Genomic DNA, 22,628 nt, shown 5'->3' on the forward strand with positions numbered 1-22,628 from the left:
TTCAAGATCGAATTCCCGAGCTGACAAGGTAAAAATCTGTCATTCTGCCCCTGAACAAGGCAGTTAACCCACTGTTCCTAGGCTGTCATTGAAAATAAGTATTTGTTCTTAACTGACTTGCCTAGTTAAATAAAGTTTAAAAAACTTGAATACTACTTTATTCATTTTTGGGAGTATCTGGACTGTACTTTACTATTTATATCTTTGTCAACTTTTACTTTTACTTCACTACATTCCTAAAAAAAGATGTACATTTTAATCCCATACATTTTCCCTGACACCCAAAAGAACCAGTAACATTTTGACAGGAAAATGGTCCAATTCACACACTTCTCAGGAGAACATCCCCGGTCATCCCTACTGCCTGATCTGGCGGACTCACTAAATAAAAATGATTTGTCTGTAAATTATGTCTGAGTGTTGGAGTGTGCCCCTGGCTATCGGTCAATAAAAAAATAAGATAATTGTGCCCTCTGGTTTGCTTAATATAAGTAATTTTAAATGATTTATACTTTTACTTGTACTTTTGATACTTAAATACATTTTAGCAATGTCATTTACTTTTGATACTTAAGTATATTTAAAACCAAATACTTGTACACTTTTACTCAAGTAGTATTTTACTGGCTGACTTTCAATTTTACTTGAGTCATTGTCTTATAAGGTATCTTTAGTTTTACTCAAGTATGACAATGGAGGACCCCTGGTTATATTCTTCTTTTATGTGACGGAAGATGAACTTGAGGTGCTAATTTGATATAGGGAGCCCAGATACAACATCTGAATATGTTTCAGCATCTTCTAAGGTAGTAAGAAGCTTTTTTCTACCATGGCTTTAAGGCTTCCATCTCCACAGGAGGAGGATGCTCATGAGGGGCATTATGGGGGAGATTTCCCTGCAGCATTTGCTGTAATGTTGCGGCTGAGCCGCGGGAGAGCCGCCTGTCCTCTAGAGATCGTTGTCCATGTTCAATGGTCTCCTCAAAGGCTTTACCTGGGCATAGAACAGTAGTATGGCTGCTGATTACCAATAGTGCTGCTGTCGCGTCACTACATTCCCTCACAGGAGAAAACAATATAAGGGAGCGCTCTAAAAATAACAACAGCTGATGAAGGGGGATGTGCAAAGACGTGATTAGCAGCTTACCCTGACAGGTAAATATCTGTATTAGGGTTTAGGATATGCATACTCCTAAGGTATAGTATACATTCAATGACATATTCAGATGTAGGATCTTAATTTGAGCCAGTTTGCTACAGCAGGAAAATAATTCCACAGCAGCAGGAAATGTGAATTATTCTGTGGATTTTAATTAACATTTTAATTACAGAAAAATCAAGTCTGAAGTGTTAAAGTGGAAATTATAAACTTTATAAACCTTTTATAACATTGAATAGTCTACAAGTTTGCATTTCTTGCTGTGCAGGACATTTCGCAATAACAACAGTGATCAAATGAAGGACATTTTAATGCATCATGGAGCATTGTGGTTGTCTTGGTAACAAACCAGACACTGTTATAATTCCAACATCAAAGTTGATTGTTGTTGTAGGATGTTATCAGAGAGAACATTGGGTTTTCCTCTCACATTTGAATTCTGCCATTGCCTTCATCAAAGGGGACCCATGCTCCAATTTTAGTCAGTGACAGCCTTATTAATCTTTTACAGGGCACATCTATTTGAATTTCAGAAAGCAAACTTTATCTGGCTACAAAACAGGAAATTCATAAACCCAGCATTAGTATGGATGTAAAATACAGGGATTACTGTAGGTGTATGTGTGTCACTTTCACTGCTATCGACCTTTTTATGGCATTGAGCCTGTAACAGTGATGCGGAGCCTTCAGTTTCAGGACAAACTCTCTTTGCAGAGTTCTTTTTCTTTTTTAGAAGAAGTATAGCAATACAATTAAACAGTGCTCCGGGTATTCCAGGTTGAATTAATTGCCTTTAACTATCGGTTTTCCCTTTTTATTCTCAGCTTTCGATTTAAATTACAGCCTGATGTATACTGAATTCATAATGAGATGTTTTTGTAACAAAAGGGGGCTTTTTTATGCTTGTGCATGCTTATGTTATAGTTTTGTTTCTAGAATGTTCAAATGTTCCGACTGTCACTAAGAATTTGTCACATACTCGTTGACCCCAGACAGCTCAATTTACAACCTATTCCTCTTACTGCACCCTGTATTTAGCATTGAGGCCATAGTGCTTGGGTTAAAGAAGCAAATTGCTCTCTATCATTTGTTCATTGCTTTGGAGTCTACACCTAATGCAAATACCATTTCCTAATGAAAGGAACCAAAGTGGGATAAAATGCTGCCCTTTGAATTTAACAATCACCTTTCAAATGATCTTCCCATGTGGAATTCAACCCCAATGCAATTTGTTTCCACTGAACTAGCTGGTTAGGCCTGAAAACAGAGATAAACCCAATGTAGGAACCCAGATAAGCCCAATGTACACTACATTACCAAAAGTATGTGGACACCTATTCGTCAAACATCTCGTTCCAAAATCATGGACATTATGAGGTTGGTCCCCCCTTTGCTGCTATAACAACCTCCACTCTTCTGGGAGGGCTTTCCACTAGATGTTGGAACATTGCTACAGGGACGTACTTCTATTCACCCACAAGAGCAATAGTGAGGTCGGGCACTGATGTTGGGCGATTAGGCCTGGCTCGCAGGTGTTCGATGGGGTTGGTCAGTGCTCTGTGAAGGCCAGTCAAGTTCTTCCACATCGATCTCGACATCGATCTCGACAAGCAATTTCTTTACGGGCCTCGCTTTGTGTACATGGGCATTGTCAGGCTGAAACAGGAAAGGGCCTTGCCACAAAGTTGGAAAAACAGAATCATCTAGAATGTCATTGTATGCTGTAGCGTTAATATTTCCCTTCACTGGCGTTAAGGTGCCAAGCCTGAACCATGAAAAACAGCCCCAGACAACTATTCCTCCTCCACCAAACGTTACAGTTGGCACTATGCATTGGGACAGGTAGTGTTCTCCTGGCATCCTCCTAATCTAGATTCGTCCTTCGGACTGCCAGATGCTGAAGCGTGATTCATCACTCCAGGGAACGTGTTTCTACTGCTCCAGAGTCCAATAGCAGCAAGCTTTACACCACTCCAGTCGACGCTTGACATTGAACAGGGTGATCTTAGGCTTGTGTGCGGCTGCTCGGCCATCAAACCCTTTTCATGAAGCTGCCGACGAACAGTTATTGTGCTGACATTGCTTTTACCATTTGTAAAAACACCCCTGCACACTGCAGTCATCAATGGAAAGAAAACTGTTTGGCTGTGTGCTGTGGGACAGGGAGGATTTGTATTGGGTTTGAGTTTAATGATCCTGGATCAGTGCCCTAGGGCCCTATTCACCTAGAGTCACCCCTGTCCTGATGCTTAAGCCCTCAATCAATTAATTATACTGCCTCAGTCTTAAGACTACTGCAGTAGAAAGACAAATCCATTGAGTTACATCATATGTGCTATTTTCCCTGGAAACACTGATCATATCTGACATTATTTGTTATATGTGTTAATGACGTAACCCGGTATTGCTGTAATCAAACCATTTATACTTACATAAAAGAACAATTGACATGGAAAGCTTAGTAATGATCGAAAATAACATATTAAACCTTTATTTTGATGACCTCTTTTTTAGAAACATGAAAATGGAAATTGCCAATGGCTGTATATGGTAACAAACATACAGTAGCATGCATGCCTTTGGGTCTATGCATCTGCGTCACTGGATAGATAGGGTTTGATGGATGGAAAGAGATGCATTGCATTTCAGTACCTCAAATTCATTGCATTTCAGGCTCTGTGTTGCATTTTAGTCTCTTTAAAGCCCAAGTTTAATTTATTTTAATCTGATCTCTTCTTAATGCTACCCGGACTATTTGCATTGTGTGCCCCCCCGACCCCTTTTTTTACGCTGCTGCTACTCTCTGTTTATCATATATGCATAGCCACTTTAACTATACATTCATGTACATACTATCTCAATTGGGCCGACCAACCAGTGCTCCCGCACATTGGCTAACCGGGCTCTCTGCATTAAGTCCAGCATTATGTCCTGCTACTCTCTGTTCATCATATATGCATAGTCACTTTAAACATATCTACATGTACATACTACCTCAATCAGCCTGACTAACCGGTGTCTGTATGTAGCCTCACTACTTTTATAGCCACGCTACTGTATGTAGCCTGTCTATGTAGCCTGTCTAACAAGCAGTGACAACAAGGGTGAAGAGGCAAAAAATAGCAGATTGAAGTTGCTTTTAATCAACTCTGACTATATCGCACATCTTCCCCCTTAATCGGTGCTGCCAAGTGGAAAATATATATATTTTTCTGTAATAATGTATTTAGTGGCTGTGGCCAATTGTGTACAGTCTATGATTAACTTTTATTTTTTGGGGGCTATGATGCCAAGGATGAATAATCAGGGCAAACGTGACTATCAAAATATATAATAAGTAATCATAGCGTGAATATTATGCCGTTTTAGCCCTCTGGACGAATCTACCCTTGCATAACACTGACGTAACCAGGCAACTTACCATATCCAAACATGGGCGGACGACATGGTTCCTTTCTGGCTAGAGAAGATGAGGGACCATTGAAGAGTCAGTCTGAAAGGCACAGAAAGAGAAGGGCAGAGTTAGTGTCAGGATATCCTTAGTGGTTGAGATGATATGTTAATAGTAGGAGAGCTCAGAGATTTAGCCTGTCAGTTCACTGGACACTAAGTCATCCAAGAGCTTTCCAACAGTGTCTAGCGACTTCTCTCTCGAGAGCCATTATTTCTTAAAAGATGGAGAATGGGATAAAATACGCTGACTGTAGATTTTACAATAGAGTGAACTAAAAAACAGAATGAGAATGAAACAAACAGGCACATTTATTCATTTTTCTTAGATTTTTTTAGATTGATTTCCAACCACAAATTAGATAGTGTTGGTTCCATACCCTGTCGTTGTGCCGAAAGGAGATTTTTAAAATGTGACTTGAAGTTTCCCAGACCCATAATAAGCCTAAGCCTGGACTAAAAACCAGGCCTATGGAATTGCTCCGTTGAAAATGGTGTTTTATTCCAGGCCCATGTGTTTCACCTGTCATGGAAACCAGCCTTTAGAACTAAAGTACAGTATATTCTCCTCTGGAAATTATCCTGCGTCTAACAACCAGCTATGTGCTACCTTGTTATTTCCTCCCCAGCAAATGTTATTATATGACAGCATAGTCGTGGAACGCCATGCCCTCATTACTGCTAAACTGTTTTGAATATCTGACAGTGATATGGCCATTGATCCCCTCTTTTCGTATTGCACTTGGCAGCTTCGTGCTCTTTTATATTTCCCACCCCAACATAACCACATCTCTTATGTTTCACCATGTTGCATTTGAAATGAAGGGAAAAGACAGAATAGCAAAAGTCTCTCACTGAAAATATAAAAAGGGGAACTTTTTAACAGTCTCACGGTAAAAATGAGCTCACTTGCACTGTTGCCCGGCAAGTTATGAGCCAGCATAAATGTGTATGCCAGGTAGAGTGATAGAGCAGAGGCTTTCTGACACAAGCCTTTTAATGACGGGTCTAGTTTTTGATAGTGTCTCCTTACGCCTTTAAAAGGTAGCCTGCAGAGGTTTCAGCCTGCAGACCGTTGGGGTTTTGCACAAGTGGATGGACACACAGCTGCTGGCTCCGCCTGGCCCCACTCTCATCCCCCAGAGAGAGGGAAAGACAGGGGGAGGAAGGGATGGATGGATGAGGGGAAGGATGGCGTCTGTAATGGTTGGGGGAAAGGGTGAGCAGCCAGACTAAGACTGTCATGGCGGCGCCCTAGAATTGGGCTTGAGATCTTCACCCTTCAATGACTCTGTCCCCCAGTGGAGAAGGCTCAGAGGAGAGAGGTTGCCCAGATTGTGAGGCATTCATATGGGTGGGGAGAAGGTGGTGGTTCAGGGGGCCCAGTCGGCTGGACTGTGGTGCTTGCAACACCAGGGTTGTGGGATTGATCCCCAACTGGGTGAAATACTGAATCTGTTCTGCAAGTCGCTATGAATTAAAGTGTCTGTCAATTGACCATAATGTTAAGTGTTTCCACTGTTAGCCGTTTCCATTCTAGCTGGACTCTGTCGATGAGGATACTATCTAAATATATTTTCAGTCCACCCACTATAGAGCCAACAGCCAATAAAGAGCATAGCCCAACACAAGTGCTGGTCAATTGAAAAGGATTACTCATTGAAAATACACAGGCTTGCTCTGTTAGGGCTGAAGTATGTTAGAGAGGGTTGGGAGGAAAATACTGTTATTTTCTAGCTAGCTCCATCTACATTTCAGCCCCAAACAGGCTTTCCCCAAGTGTGCTAATCATCTTGCGAGTCTCTCCTCACCCAAAGGCCTGCATGGGGTCCATCTTTTAACTCAACGCCATGGAGATTTTCCATTCGGCCACTCTCTCTCTGCTATGGCCCACTGCATAGTCTCCTCTGTCCTGGAGCTTTGCAGCGTTTTGCCGTGTCTGGTCCTGCATACCTTACCTCCCTCCCTCCTGTTTCCCTTCTTTCTCTATCTATATTTCACTCCATTGTTCTCTTTGTGTTCTCTTTCGCTCATCAAATCTCATTGTTTCACTCATTCTCTCTCTTCCTCGTTTCAGTGTGAATGTAATTGCGCAGTCTCGTTCCACAGATTCAGCCAGACTCTGCTCGATATAGGATTGCAGTGTAGTGCAGTTTTCCATATTGTAGTTTTGATTGTAATTTCAGATTTTCTCTCTGTGAACTTCTCATAACTGAAGAGGCTTGCATGGCTCAAAGACCCTATGAGCTATGCCCGAGGATAGGTTATTATACTAGATAGGTTCAGATGAATAACATAGTAGTTCTCTATGTTGGAGATTGGATGTTGGGTTGAAAGATTTGTTGCTACAGCAGAAAACACAACGCTCCATATTCCATTAAAGACGGCTCCTGCAGGTCACCCATAATCAAATCAAACTTTGTTTGTCACATGCACTGAATACAACAAGTGTAGACCTTACAGTGAAATGCTTCCTTACAAGCCCTTAACCAACAGTGTAGTTCAAGAAGAGTTAAGAAAATATTTACCAAATAAAATAAATAAAAATAAATAAAAGGCATTTAGCTCGTCTGGTAGGCTTGCGTCACTGGGCATCTCATGTCTGGGTTTCCCTTTGTAGTCCTTGAGAAAACATTTACTTGAGAAAACAAAAACAACTGTGTTTGTTTGGCTGCAACGAGTTATCGGTTCTACGAGTTATCGGTCATTTATCATTCATAATGCTTATTCATAATGGAGTTTGCTGTGGTGGAGGAGAGAATATGCATAAGAGCTTCACATCACAAGGATATTTACACGCTTCAGACAGTGTGCCTTTGGAGAGGCCATCTCTCAATCAGTTCAGTTCAGTTCAGTTCAGTTCAAGGGCTTTATTGGCATGGGAAACATGTGTTAACATTGCCAAAGCAAGTGAGGTAGACAACATACAAAGTGAATATATAAAGTGAAAAACAACAAAAATTAACAGTAAACATTACACATACAGAAGTTTCAAAACAGTAAAGACATTACAAATGTCATATTATATATATATACAGTGTTTTAACAATGTACAAATGGTTAAAGGACACAAGATAAAATAAATAAGCATAAATATGGGTTGTATTTACAATGGTGTTTGTTCTTCACTGGTTGCCCTTTTCTCGTGGCAACAGGTCACAAATCTTGCTGCTGTGATGGCACACTGGAATTTCACCCAGTAGATATGGGAGTTTTTCAAAATTGGATTTGTTTTCGAATTCTTTGTGGATCTGTGTAATCTGAGGGAAATATGTCTCTCTAATATGGTCATACATTGGGCAGGAGGTTAGGAAGTGCAGCTCAGTTTCCACCTCATTTTGTGGGCAGTGAGCACATAGCCTGTCTTCTATTGAGAGCCATGTCTGCCTACGGCAGCCTTTCTCAATAGCAAGGCTATGCTCACTGAGTCTGTACATAGTCAAAGCTTTCCTTAATTTTGGGTCAGTCACAGTGGTCAGGTATTCTGCCGCTGTGTACTCTCTGTGTAGGGCCAAATAGCATTCTAGTTTGCTCTGTTTTTTTTGTTAATTCTTTCCAATGTGTTAAGTAATTATCTTTTTGTTTTCTCATGATTTGGTTGGGTCTAATTGTGTTGTTGTCCTGGGGCTCTGTAGGGTGTGTTTGTGTTTGTGAACAGAGCCCCAGGACCAGCTTGCTTAGGGGACTCTTCTCCAGGTTCATCTCTCTGTAGGTGATGGCTTTGTTATGGAAGGTTTGTGAATCGCTTCCTTTTAGGTGGTTGTAGAATTTAACGGCTCTTTTCTGGATTTTGATAATTAGTGGGTATCGGCCTAATTCTGCTCTGCATGCATTATTTGGTGTTCTACGTTGTACACTGAGGATATTTTTGCAGAATTCTGTATGCAGAGTCTCAATTTGGTGTTTGTCCCATTTTGTGAAGTCTTGGTTGGTGAGCGGACCCCAGACCTCACAACCATAAAGGGCAATGGGCTCTATGACTGATTCAAGTATTTTTAGCCAAATCCTAATTGGTATGTTGAAATTTATGTTTCTTTTGATGGCATAGAATGCCCTTCTTGCCTTGTCTCTCAGATCGTTCACAGCTTTGTGGAAGTTACCTGTGGCGCTGATGTTTAGGCCAAGGTATGTATAGTTTTTTGTGTGCTCTAGGGCAACAGTGTCTAGATGGAATTTGTATTTGTGGTCCTGGTGACTGGACCTTTTTTGGAACACCATTATTTTAGTCTTACTGAGGTTTACTGTCAGGGCCCAGGTCTGACAGAATCTGTGCATAAGATCTAGGTGCTGCTGTAGGCCCTCCTTGGTTGGTGACAGAAGCACCAGATCATCAGCAAACAGCAGACATTTGACTTTGGATTCTAGCAGGGGGAGGCCGGGTGCTGCAGACTTTTCTAGTGCCCGCGCCAATTCGTTGATATATATGTTGAAGAGGGTGGGGCTTAAGCTGCATCCCTGTCTAACCCCACGACCCTGTGTGAAGAAATGTGTGTGTTTTTTGCCAATTTTAACCGCACACTTGTTGTTTGTGTACATGGATTTTATAATGTTGTATGTTTTACCCCCAACACCACTTTCCATCAGTTTGTATAGCAGACCCTCATGCCAGATTGAGTCAAAGGCTTTTTTGAAATCAACAAAGCATGAGAAGACTTTGCCTTTGTTTTGGTTTGTTTGGTTGTCAATTAGGGTGTGCAGGGTGAATACATGGTCTGTTGTACGGTAATTTGGTAAAAAGCCAATTTGACATTTGCTCAGTACATTGTTTTCCTTGAGGAAATGTACGAGTCTGCTGTTAATGATAATGCAGAGGATTTTCCCAAGGTTACTGTTGACACATATTCCACGGTAGTTATTGGGGTCAAATTTGTCTCCACTTTTGTGGATTGGGGTGATCAGTCCTTGGTTCCAAATATTGGGGAAGATGCCAGAGCTAAGGATGATGTTAAAGAGTTTTAGTATAGCCAATTGGAATTTGTTGTCTGTATATTTGATCATTTCATTGAGGATACCATCAACACCACAGGCCTTTTTGGGTTGGAGGGTTTTTATTTTGTCCTGTAACTCATTCAATGTAATTGGAGAATCCAGTGGGTTCTGGTAGTCTTTAATAGTTGATTCTAAGATCTGTATTTGATCATGTATATGTTTTTGCTCTTTATTCTTTGTTATAGAGCCAAAAAGATTGGAGAAGTGGTTTACCCATACATCTCCATTTTGGATAGATAATTCTTCGTGTTGTTGTTTGTTTAGTGTTTTCCAATTTTCCCAGAAGTGGTTAGAGTCTATGGATTCTTCAAATGCATTGAGCTGATTTCTGACATGCTGTTCCTTCTTTTTCCGTAGTGTATTTCTGTATTGTTTTAGTGATTCACCATAGTGAAGGCGTAGACTCAGGTTTTCCGGGTCTCTATGTTTTTGGTTGGACAGGTTTCTCAATTTCTTTCTTAGATTTTTGCATTCTTCATCAAACCATTTGTCATTATTGTTAATTTTCTTTGGTTTTCTATTTGAGATTTTTAGATTTGATAGGGAAGCTGAGAGGTCAAATATACTGTTAAGATTTTCTACTGCCAAGTTTACACCTTCACTATTACAGTGGAACGTTTTACCCAGGAAATTGTCTAAAAGGGATTGAATTTGTTGTTGCCTAATTGTTTTTTGGTAGGTTTCCAAACTGCATTCCTTCCATCTATAGCATTTCTTAATGTTACTCAGTTCCTTTGGCTTTGATGCCTCATGATTGAGTATTGCTCTGTTTAAGTAGACTGTGATTTTGCTGTGGTCTGATAGGGGTGTCAGTGGGCTGACTGTGAACGCTCTGAGAGACTCTGGGTTGAGGTCAGTGATAAAGTAGTCTACAGTACTACTGCCAAGAGATGAGCTATAGGTGTACCTACCATAGGAGTCCCCTCAAAGCCTACCGTTGACTATGTACTTACCCAGCGTGCGACAGAGCTGCAGGAGTTGTGACGCGTTTTTGTTGGTTATGTTGTCATAGTTGTGCCTAGGGGGGCATATGTCGGAGGGAATGCTGTCACCTCCAGGCAGGTGTTTGTCCCCCTGTGTGCTGAGGGTGTCAGGTTCTTGTCCGGTTCTGGCATTTAGGTCGCCACAGACTAGTACATGTCCCTGGGCCTGGAAATGATTGATTTCCCCTCCAGGATGGAGAAGCTGTCTTCATTAAAATATGGGGATTCTAGTGGGGGATATAGGTAGCACACAGGAGGACATTTTTCTCTGTTAGGATAATTTCCTTTTGAATTTCTAGCCAAATGTAGAATGTTCCTGTTTTGATTAATTTAATGGAGTGAGTTAGGTCTGCTCTATACCAAATTAGCATACCCCTGAGTCCCTTCCCTGTTTCACACCTGGTAGTTTGGTGGATGGGACTACCAGCTCTCTGTAACCTAGAGGGCAACCAGTGGGTCCGTCTCCTCTATACCAGGTTTCTTGCAGGATGACAATGTCTGTATTACCGATTTCTTTGGTGAAGTCCGGGTTTCTGCTCTTTAGGCCAAAGGCAGATGACCTCAGGCCTTGGATATTCCAGGATAATATAGTGAAGGCTTTTTGTTCCATAGAGTGTCCAATGTTGTTGGTCGTGGTTTGGCCTCAGGCCAGTAAGTGTGAGCAGAGCCTGCTGAGCATCTGGTACATGCCATTGGCTTGGGCGAGTGTGAGAGTGGGGGTTGGGACTGTTTGCCCGCTCACTACCTGGGCGTATGTGTGGCTTCCATGTTGAGGCCCTCTTTGCGGGGGTGGGGTGGGCAGGAGTGGCATAGGTCTGATCTGAGGGGGCCTAAATGGGGTGTGGGCATGGTTGACGTGGGGGGTGTTGATTGGTTGGGGTGGGGGTGTGGATGTGTCTGGGTGTACTGTGGTCTGGATCTAATTCCTCTTGGCGTTGGTCCTCTATGTGTAGGTCCAGGGGGGGTCCTGCAGATCTGGGAGGGTGTCTCGCTGGTCTGGGTGGGGTGTCTATTGATCTGTTGCTCCTGTGTGAAGTGTTGGGGATACGTCAATCATCAGACTGGCTTGTGATGTTTTTGATGTACCCTTGATGTAACCACGGGGCTAAGAGCTAGCCTGACACTACATTTGGATTTTTCTCATATTGGTTGCATAAAGCCGTGTTAAAAAACAAAATCCCGATAAATAAAAAGTCTATACTAAATTATTGAACTCCATCTCACATGAGCTCCGAGAGCTTTTTGTCACTGTCTGATAGTCTTGCCCCTAATGCCATCTCAGGAGTTCAAGGCCAGTAAAAAGGAATATTATTTATGGAGCTGAAAGCCAGTGTGTCTGAGAAGAGGTAATGTCACTCTTGGGGGACGCAGTCACAACCAGAATGTAAACAAGAGGGCCTCAGTTAGCATTAGCATCACATAGCTCACTGTTTGGAGCAGTCTATGCATTCTGTCAGACATTACAATGCAGTTTCTGGAAGCCTTGCAGACACAAACATCACAGAATTTGTTGGCCTGTTCTTCTTTCAGGCCCCTTCTGTTTGTGAAGATGTTGAGAGATTGAGGTGCAGTTGAATATTTAGTTGTGTAATATGCAACGTTAAGCATGCAAGGAAATTGACCTTTGCTACCGTGTACTTTGCTGTGAGCTACAAGATGTCATACATATTGCTTCAGGAGTTAAGTAATCACAGTCGTCATCAAACTTATAATGAGTTGTTCTGAAACAGGAGTCAGCCTCAATTGATTTAGCAGGAAAAATACAACTAATTGATATCTCTGCTGTTTTAAAAAAATGATTAGGAGTGGATTTGTAAACAGTGTCACATTTCCAATTGTTTTCTTTCATGCTTGGCGTCTCAGAAGACAGTATGTAGGCCACAGAAATAGACATTTGGAGTCCAAAAGAACATCAGATTCCCTTAATGCTATAAATGCGGCATCATGGAAAGGTAAAGATGCTGAGCTTTGCTACACTGACACAGGAAAATGTCTCAAGAGACATTGGTAGAAATGCAGGACGGAGCACATCAACAATGACTCACAGCTTTCCATGTTGCAGCTTTCCATTTCGCTTACATACAGTGGCTTGCAAAATACATCATCCCCTTGCCATTTTTCCTTTTGTTGAATTACAACCTGTAATTTTTATGGATTTTTATTTGAATTTCATGAGATGAACATACACAAAATAATCCAAATTGGTGAAGTGAAATGAAAGAAATTTGAACAAAAAAAAACCGGAAAAGTTGTGCAAGCATATGTATTCACCCCCTTTGCTATGAAGCCCCTAAATAAGATCTGGTGCAACCAATTACCTTCAGCTGTCACATAATTAGTTAAACAAAGTCCACCTGTTTGCAATCTAAGTGTCACAAGATCTGTCACATGATCTCAGTATGTGCTCTCAAGTTCAGTTTTTTGTCTTATTTCTTGTTTGTCTTACACAAAAAAATGATTTTGCATCTTCAAAGTGGTAGGCATGTTGTGTAAATCAAATTATACAACCCCCCCCCAAAAAAATATATATTTTAATTGATTGTGAGGCTACAAAATAGGAAAAATGCCAAGGGGGTGAATACAAGCCACTGTATTGTTTGGGGACTAGCTCTGTGTCAATACCATTCCCCCCAAACTGCTACAAGACAAACTCTCCCAATTGAACATGTCCAGCTCCATCAGTCAGTGGATCACTGACTTCCTGACCAACAGAACGTGACACGTGAAGCCGGGAAAACACTTTTTGGACTCTCTATCCCTCAGCACAGGAGCGCCGCAAGGCTGCGTGCTCTCACCTCTACTCTACTCACTCTATATCAATGACCGCACCTCCAACAATGCTTCTGTCAAAGTACTCAAGATTCCAGGTGACACCCCTCTGGTTGGTATCATCACCGATGGAGATAAGTCCATGTACCGTTGAGAGGTTGCCTGCCTGGTGGTCTTGTGCAGTCGCAAATAACCTAGAACTCAACACATACAAAACCATGGAGATGGTGGTGGACTTCAGAAATCGTCCACCACCATTTCTCCCCCTGGAGATTGACGGCTCAGCTGTTAGCGCGGCTAAAGCATGCAGAATCCTGGGACCATCATCTCCCATATCCTCAAACACTCACGGGCGCCAGGTAGCATGGAGGGTAGGAGCGTTTATTCTGACATAACTGGTCCTCTCACTTGAACAAAGTAGGTTTTAGCACTCCTATTTGTGTTACATAGTTTAGTAACTTTTATAGGAGAGTAACAGTAAACCACAATGACAACACACTGCAAAACAACTTGAGATGTGTGTTATGTATTCTATGTTTTATAATTCATAAAATGCAGCCTTTAAAAGATGTGCAGTTTATGGATTTCCACATGGACACACTGAAGTATACATTCGTGCTACAGTTTGTCAGCTAAAATCAGCAAGCAATATTTAATCAATAAAGCAAGACAATTAGGCCTAGTTGACACATGTACTGTACTGTTACTAATGTGTTTTGCTTTTAACAAACTGTTCTCACGGGCCATTCCTATACCTTTTACACTGACAGTTATGCAACCATCCATGTGTGTCTTTACAATTCCATTTGGAGGATATTTTTTATACAGTTAAGTCACAGGATGTACAGTACAATACAGGTCAAAAGTTTTAGAACACCTACTCATTCATTCATTAACATCTACTCATTCATATGCTGAGCAATTGTTGGCTGCTTTTCCTTCCCTCTGCGGTTTGACTCATCCCAAACCATCTCAATTTGGTTGAGGTCAGGGGACTGTGGAGGCCAGGTCATCTGATGCAGCACTCCATCACTCTCCTTGTTGGGTCATTATCCTGTTGAAAAACAAATCAATGTCCCACTAAGCTCAAACCAGATGGGATGGCGTATCGCTGCAGAATGCTGTGGTAGCCGTGCTGGTTAAGTATGCATTGAATTCTAAATAAATCACAGACAGTGTCACCAGCAAAACATCCCCACACCATAACACCTCCTCTTCCATGCTTTATGGTGGGAATACACATGCAGAGATCATCCGTTCACCTACACCACGTCTCACAAAGACACAACGGTTGGAACCAAAAATCACAAATTTGGACTCCAGATCAAACGACACATATCCACCGGTCTGATGTCCATTCCTTGTGTTTCTTGGCCCAAGCAAGTCTCTTCTGCTTATTGAGATCCTTTAGTAGTGGTTTCTTTGCAGCAATTCGACCATGAAGGCCTGATTCACACAGTCTCCTCTGAACAGTTGATGTTGAGATGTCTGTTACTTGAACTCTGTAAAGAATTTATTTGGGCTGCAATTTCTGAGGCTGGTAACTCTAATGAACTTTTCCTCTACAGCAGAGCCAGAGCCATGAGAGCCAGTTTCATCATACCGCTTGATGGTTTTTGCGAATACACTTGAAGAAACTTTAAAAGTTCTTGAAAGTTTCTGGATTGACTGACCATCATGTCTTAAAGTAATGATGGACTGTCATTTCTCTTTGCTTATCTGAGCTGTTCTTGCCATAATATGGACTTTGTCTTTTACCAAATAGGGCTATCTTCTGTATACCGCCCCTACCTTGTCACAACACAACTGATTGGCTCAAATGCATTAAGAAAGAAAGAAAGCACATATGTTAATTGAAATGCATTCCAGGTGATGACCTCATGAAGCTGGTTGAGAGAATGCCAAGTGTGTGCAAAGCTGTCATCAAGGCAAATGGTGGATAATTTGAAGAATTTTACACTTTTTTTGTTATTACTTTATTCCATATGTGTTATTTCATAGTTTGGATGTGTTTACAATTATTCTACAATGTAGAAAATAGTAAATATAAAGAAAAACCCTTGAATGAGTAGATGTACATTACCGGTCAAAAGTTTAGAACAATAATGTATAACAAAAACCTGATGTTTTAGCTGAGGTTTGTGTAAAAAAAGACATTATGAATTCTTCCCACTCATTTTCAATGAGGCAACCATAAAATATTGAGTGATTCATGCTAAATGATTTCACCCTTGCACCCTCTCTCAAGTGTGGAAGGAGATCAACGGCAAAAATAACTATTATAATGATGGCATTGACACAACCCCCTTAAGTGAGTATCAATGAGAGGAAGGCTTTCTCCATCCACTTCGATGGGCTCATCCATGATTCTCTTTACATGCTAATGTACGAAGCCACTGGACCGAGAAGTGGAGCCATTTGCAATGTTTGCAATTAAAATGTTGTATTTTCTTTACTCGCCGTGAAAGGTAGTATATATTGAAATGACTGAGGCATCCATAGATTCGCTGAGCTATGATGTTTGCGAAGAACTGAAGACGAGAGGCAATATTGCCATCAACATATTAATACACAACAGATCTGTGGAGCTGTTCAAGCATTTAAGTCCAATCAGAGGCATCGTATACCACCACGCCGGTGCCCTAAATGACTCCATTCCTTATTTGCTGCTGTGAGGCTCTGTCATTTTAATTAGTTTTGTTGGACTTGCAGACTTTGTTTTTCCCTTATGAAGTATTATTAAGCCCAGGCAATCCATCATTCTCACCAGCAATGCCGTTTATCCATGATGAGTACAGCAGAATATTTCTCAAATATGATGTGGAGTCAGTTCATTTCACAATGAAGTTTGCATTTGACTCATTGATGTCACATGTGGGTTACAATGTAAAACACAAATGCTGGATGGTGTTTCATGTAGACAAGGAAATAAATAGATAAGGCACTGAGTAAATATTGTTGTTTACAATGACAACGGGCACTATTTATGAAGTAAACTCTCATAACTTTGCCTATGTATGCCTATTAAATCATTTAATGCATACCGCATATGGGGCATACCAACATGAATAAGCTTAGTTCACTTAAATTGATAAATGCAACAACAATACATTTTTTTCCTTCAAATGACACATTGAGACACTCAGTACGCATCGGAAGGTGAGCATATATAATCTAGAATGAAATAAAATATAAAACTACGGCATTTTAAAGATGCTTTTTGTATGTTACCTTTAATGTTTGGCAAAAATGCCCACTTTACTCATGTGTTTGTGTCCCAAACTTTACCACAACTGTAATTTGTCAACCAGAGGACATAGTCACATTTTGATGTGACATCACTGGATATGGGGTTTTATACCAGCCATAAATCAATGCTCTGAAAGGGGAAAACAAAGGAAATAAACTCGTAAATCATTTTGGCGAACCAGCATCAATACATTTTACAACTCCTGTCTCCTCCATTCAACATCTATATACATTACATACCCACTGTTCGTTCCCATCTCAAACATCAGCATATTTCAATCTAAGCCTACCTATCAGTTGAATACGTTTTACTGTACCTCATATCACAAGTTAAGGCAGTAATAGCATGGACCACCACAGTTGCATTTTTCAACTGTGAAAATCTTGAGTATGAGACTAAAGAGTGTAGTATTAATATATTTAATTCAGTCCACTATTCAGTACCTCATAGGTACCTACCTAGTACAGTACTTCATAGGTACCTATAACTAGGATCTATATCTTAGCCTTAATGTTGTGTTTTGTTGTATCTTATCATACAGGAGATGTGTGTTTGTGAATAATTGAAGGACCAGGCCATTTCCTATGTATGTGAGCAGGGTATTTTCAGGGGTACAGTGGGGAGAAGTCAATGGGGCCATATCCTGGAACAGATTGCGCTGAGTATACCGCGTACCGAGCTCTCTGCCAGCATAAGCACATTCAATAGTTAGTGGCATGGCTGTTGGCCTCCTTTTCCTTTGATAAAAACTGGCTTTTGTTTTCCTCGATCAGAACAAAGTAAAGTGCTTGAATCAAAAGCTTTTTTAAGGCCATTATTCATTATAATCCTGTCGGAAGTCATTCATTTTAAGAGGAATCGATTTCAATTGGAAGTAAATGTATTTAATTATAAGATATGAAGTGTGAGGCTAGGATTTTAATGTGTAGTATTCACCTAAATGTTTTATAATAATATAATTTATAACAGTTCTCTTCTTCGCGAATACCATCAACATGGATCAAACATCTACCAATTATTTGTTCATTAGCATACGGTTTAGGAGCTAATGAACTATTAATAAGTATAATTTGACTGGTCAATGCCATTAATTGGATTAACTTCTCTTCTTTTTGCTTTAGGATAGGCCATAGAGATGGTTAGAGGACTTTTCATTGGATCTGTCGGATTATGGAATCTGTGAGCGCCCAGGCAGTGCCACTAAGGCCATCTCCATTTTGAGGAAGTACATTTTCTTCTTCCACTACTTGTATGAGTTGGCAAACAAACTGAAAGGTTGCACACTGCCACCTGGACTGTGTTGTTTGAACAGGTATAAAGCAAAGGTTGGATATTTATTGCCACCTGCAGTTTTGGAATGCTTACTTACAAGTATAATTCATTGTCTGATCCCTCCTGACGACCTGGATGGAATTATGTGATCCTTTATTAACCCACAGGAAGTCCCACCCAGTTGACTACTTCAAAATGGTGAAAGTCCTCAAGGGTGCTGCCCAAACTTAAATGTTTTTTTTGGGCCCTAGAGCCCTCTATCATTCTCTATAGGATAGGCCTATAGCCAGGGATCTGTAAGTCAATGAGATTCGAATGCCAAACAAAAGTTTCTTTAGGACAATGTTAACACTGAAACTACGATGAAGACATGAACACCATAAGACTGCATCTGACATCTTATGAATATTCTGATGTGTTTTTTCCCATAACTTGACATGCTTACAATCCTAAGGGCAAATCCATAATGGTGTTGACGGGATATGATCAAGTCGAGAATACATTGTCCGTCACAGTTGTAAGGGAAGTGTTAGGGATTCATGTTACATGTGATAAGTAATACATTGCACGTGGTATAGCATGACTGATAAGACTTCAACACGATATTGATGTTGAAGTTCGGCAGACTGGCAGTAACACTATCTCGGAACCTGTTTCCACCATAACACCTTTAACACATTTTACCACCATAGGAGTATGTTTGTGCTGTAAGTTTGCCACAGCATCATAGGAGGATTGTGCTGTTATTTTACTCCAGCATCATAGGAGGATTATGCTGTTATTTTACAACAGCATCATAGAAGGATGTTTGAGCTGTCATTTTACCACAGTATCATAAGAGGATGTTTGTGCTGTGATTTTACCACACTATCATAAGAGGATGTTTGAGCTGTCATTTTACCACAGTATCATAAGAGGATGTTTGTGCTGTCATTTTACCACAGTATCATAAGAGGATGTTTGTGCTGTCATTTTACCACAGTATCATAAGTGGATGTTTGAGCTGTCATTTTACCACAGCATGGGAGGAGAATGTTTATGCTGTCATTTTATCACTGCATCATAGGAGGATGTTTGTGCTGTCGTATTACCACAGCATGGGAGGAGAATGTTTATGCTGTAATTTTATCACTGCATCATAGGAGGATGTTTGTGCTGTTATTTTATCACAGAATCATAGGAAGATGTCTGTGATGTAATTTTATCACACCACGTGTTGCAATGTGTGTTTTGAATCTCAAAGAAACACATTCTGAAATGTCACACTGTAACAGATTAAGAGTCACATCACCACTTCCAACTTGAAAAAGTCAGTGTCATGAGGTCACATCTGATAAAGGAATAATCCATGATCCATGAACAATCCCTTTTCAACCAGCTACAGTATATACAGTATATACCTGTATATACTGCTATCATACTCAGCCCTGCTGTATTCACTGACCCAAATAAAGTGCAGTCCCTGTGTTAGCTGCAAACAGGTAGCAATGAAATACATGCGTGCTCTGAAAGACCCCTGCGCAATACATGTTCATGAATGAAACATTAACTTTATACGGCAGCCTGGTCTCATAGACTGGACATAAAATAGTAAATGTATATCCGGGAGACTTAAGTGAGTATGATATGTTATGTTTGATATGGTTACAGACAGAATAAAGTTTCATCATGGACAACTTTACATGTTTTGCTAATTAGCAACTTTGCAACTACTTACTACTTTTTAGGTACTTTGAAATGACTTGGTATGTTAGCTAACCCTTCCCCTAAACCTAACCTTAACCCTTTAACCTAACCCTAACCCCTAGCCTAGCTAAGGTGAGACACCTAGCTAATGTTAGCATTCGTAACATATCATACGTTTTGCATATTCATAACATATTGTACGAAATGGATGATGGACATCCACAAATTAATACATACAAACATACCATACTAATTTAAGAGGTGCAGATTTACATTTACTATGTTATGTCTACCCTTGAGTCTAGGTTGTATGCAGTGGTACATTCCAAACTATAGAACACTGCAGCTGTTCATTTTCCAACGTTCCCTTTTTACTTCCACCCAGCGGTCCGAGTGACCATTACATGAAATAACGTAAAGAGGACTGTCAAGGACCATGGTTGAGACGTGTGCTGAGCCTGTATTTTTATATGTCCTATTGGGTCATAGTGCATTAAGAGGACCAAGGAAGCGAGATGTCCTCATTGGACTAAGTCCAGGTAGGATCCTGTAAAAGCTTCATGAGTTTAACCTTGATGTAGGCCATATGTAGAGCAAAAACACTGGAACCACAATGTAAATGTCCAACTCTGCAAAAACTGGTTCAATCAATGTTGCTTCCACATAATTTCAACAAAAAGTGATGTTGAGCCTCCCAGGTGGCGCAGTGGTCTAGGGCCGTGCATCGCAGCGCTAGCTGTGCCACCAGAGGCCTTGGGTTCGCAGCCGGCCGCAACTGGGAGGTCCGTGGGGCGATGCACAATTGGCCTAGCGTCGTCTGGGTTAGGGAGGTTTTGGCCGGTAGGGATATCCTTGTCTCATTGCGCACCAGCGACTCCTGTGGCGGGCCAGGCGCAGTGCGCGCTAACCAAGGTCGCCAGGTGCACGGTGTTTGATCCGACACATTGGTGCGGCTGGCTTCCAGAAGCAGTGCGGCTTGGTTGGGTTGTGTTTTGGAGGACACATGACTTTCGACCTTCGTCTCTCCCGAGCCTGTACAGGAGTTGTAGCGATGAGACAAGATAGTAACTACTAATAATTGGATACTCTGAAATTGGGGTAAAAATTCTATTTAAAAAAATAATAATGACATTGAATGAAGTGGAAGTCAACGTAAATTTTACCCAACTTTAAACCAAACGTGAAATATTTTGTTGATTTCACGTTGACAACTCACGTTGAAATGACGTCTGTGCTCAGTGGGACATTAGTTTTTTTGTGCAAGCGCAGGTTAAGTACTGTGAAGGAACTGTTCTCTACAAACACTACAGTATACAGTATGCAGACTGCTCAGACAGCATAAAAAAACTTTTTGTCATCAAAAGTTGCCTTCATCCCAAAAGAGTTGCAACTAATCAGAAACAAAGTACTACATGAGAATTACGTTGACTCCATAAAGGAATTTGGACTGGTGTGATGTGAAACATTAATGTTAAAAGTTATGGTGCCATTTCAGATTCAGCATGTAAGTAGGTTGAAACCAGAAAGTTCTGGTGTTGCCATCTCTGGTTAATGTTTGCACAGTAATTAATGACAGCATAGCACATTTCCCATTCCTCTCCTCATTTAGCAATGCCTTGCATGAAACCACATAAATAGCAAAGAGTAACGCGAGCAAATTTACTTAAGCTGTTATTCAGGGGAAAACTATATTTTGCCTTTTTCCCTTCATACCTTTCAACCATGTGCCTTATCTCCTTTCTGCAGTGTTTGCCATTTCTGTTCTTCCAATGTCATGCTACAATTCATCCACAATCTGCCTCTGTTGTGCACAACAAATCACCATTCCCCTCTTTTTGTCTTTGTGACCACAAACTGTCTGTTTCTTATTCAGGCTCTGAAGCCCTTCACCACATTGTCCTCTCTCAGCCATTCTCTCCCCTCCGTCTGCCCCCTGTTATTTATGGAATGCAAAACTACAGAGGCAGGGAGAATGAACCTGGTGCTACGCACGTAGCCAAACCGCCCAGGCGGGCACTGCCAAGGGAAGATTGTGTACAGCCCATGTCACCAACAGGAGCCTTCTGCCACCCTTTACCACCCCTACCAACTTGCCCTTAACCCTCCAGCATTACTAACAATGTTTATATGTGGGGACAAAAGGTTATAGGAGGAAAGAGTGAAGGAGGCAAAGATGGCTCCCATATTGGCATGTTGATCAATTCACCGTCACTTTAGACCATGTAAGTAATCTCCCAGCGCTCGTTCATGTACGGACACGTTTAAGCAAGGTGTGGGGCAAAATAAAATACAGGTAAACATAACTGGAGTCATTTGTCAAGACACATTGCAGTGGGGCGGTGTGATCGTCAAAAGATCGTCAAAAGGGGTATGTGTCGACTTCCCTCTCATTGATTAAACGACAATTGAAAAATTAAATAAAAGGATTACTGGCTTCTGCAGGGGACTGATTTCTCATTATTTTTCAAATCCCTTCCACAAGATCCAATACTGAAATAATATTCTGCCTGTCTTCCATTTAGAACCACCTTCACTGTGTTTTGATTTATAATTAATTTTGTCAGGTTGAAATGTGCATCTTTCATGATCTAGTATTTTTTAAGCATCCACAAAGAGTTTTTGCTGCATGCTTCGCACCCGTCCCCCAAAGAGCAGCTTACCTCAGTCTAGGCTGAGAAATCCAAGCAGAGTTGACTCCATTTCCTATCCCTTCGCTATCCTGAGGTAGCTGTCAAACTGTTAGCCTTGTTACTATGCTGCTCCCATGTACCCAGCTGCAATCCATTATAACGGGGGCGAGCTAATGCTCTATGGAAGCCTGTCCTGGCATCCTACCATTGATTTGCTGCAGGTGTAGGGTGACTGTGTTGTGAAACCGAGGAGAGAGTTGCCCGTCTTCCAAGGTCAGGAGAGCTGAAATCAGGATATAACCCTCCCCAGCTGGGTAGAGTCCAGGATATAACCCTCCCCAGCTGGTTAGAGTCCAGAATATAACCCTCCCCAGCTGGGTAGAGTCCAGGATATAACCCTCCCCAGCTGGGTAGAGACCAGGATATAACCCTCCCCAGCT

At 41.1% G+C, this 22,628-nt stretch overlaps 1 protein-coding gene across 2 annotated transcripts in view; it reads right to left on the minus strand.

Moving 5' to 3' along the window:
* The window catches only part of LOC112221038 (leucine-rich repeat and immunoglobulin-like domain-containing nogo receptor-interacting protein 2), a 303,359-nt gene that overhangs the window by 235,580 nt on the left and 45,151 nt on the right, over positions 1-22,628 (minus strand). For both annotated transcript variants that reach the window (XM_024383102.2, XM_024383101.2), the window contains exon 2: positions 4,581-4,652. The gene's annotated coding sequence lies outside the window, so the exon portion shown is untranslated. The remainder of the gene's footprint in view (positions 1-4,580; positions 4,653-22,628) is intronic.

The sequence above is a fragment of the Oncorhynchus tshawytscha genome, linkage group LG21 (genome assembly GCF_018296145.1).
Source record: "Oncorhynchus tshawytscha isolate Ot180627B linkage group LG21, Otsh_v2.0, whole genome shotgun sequence".
NCBI lineage: Eukaryota > Metazoa > Chordata > Actinopteri > Salmoniformes > Salmonidae > Oncorhynchus > Oncorhynchus tshawytscha.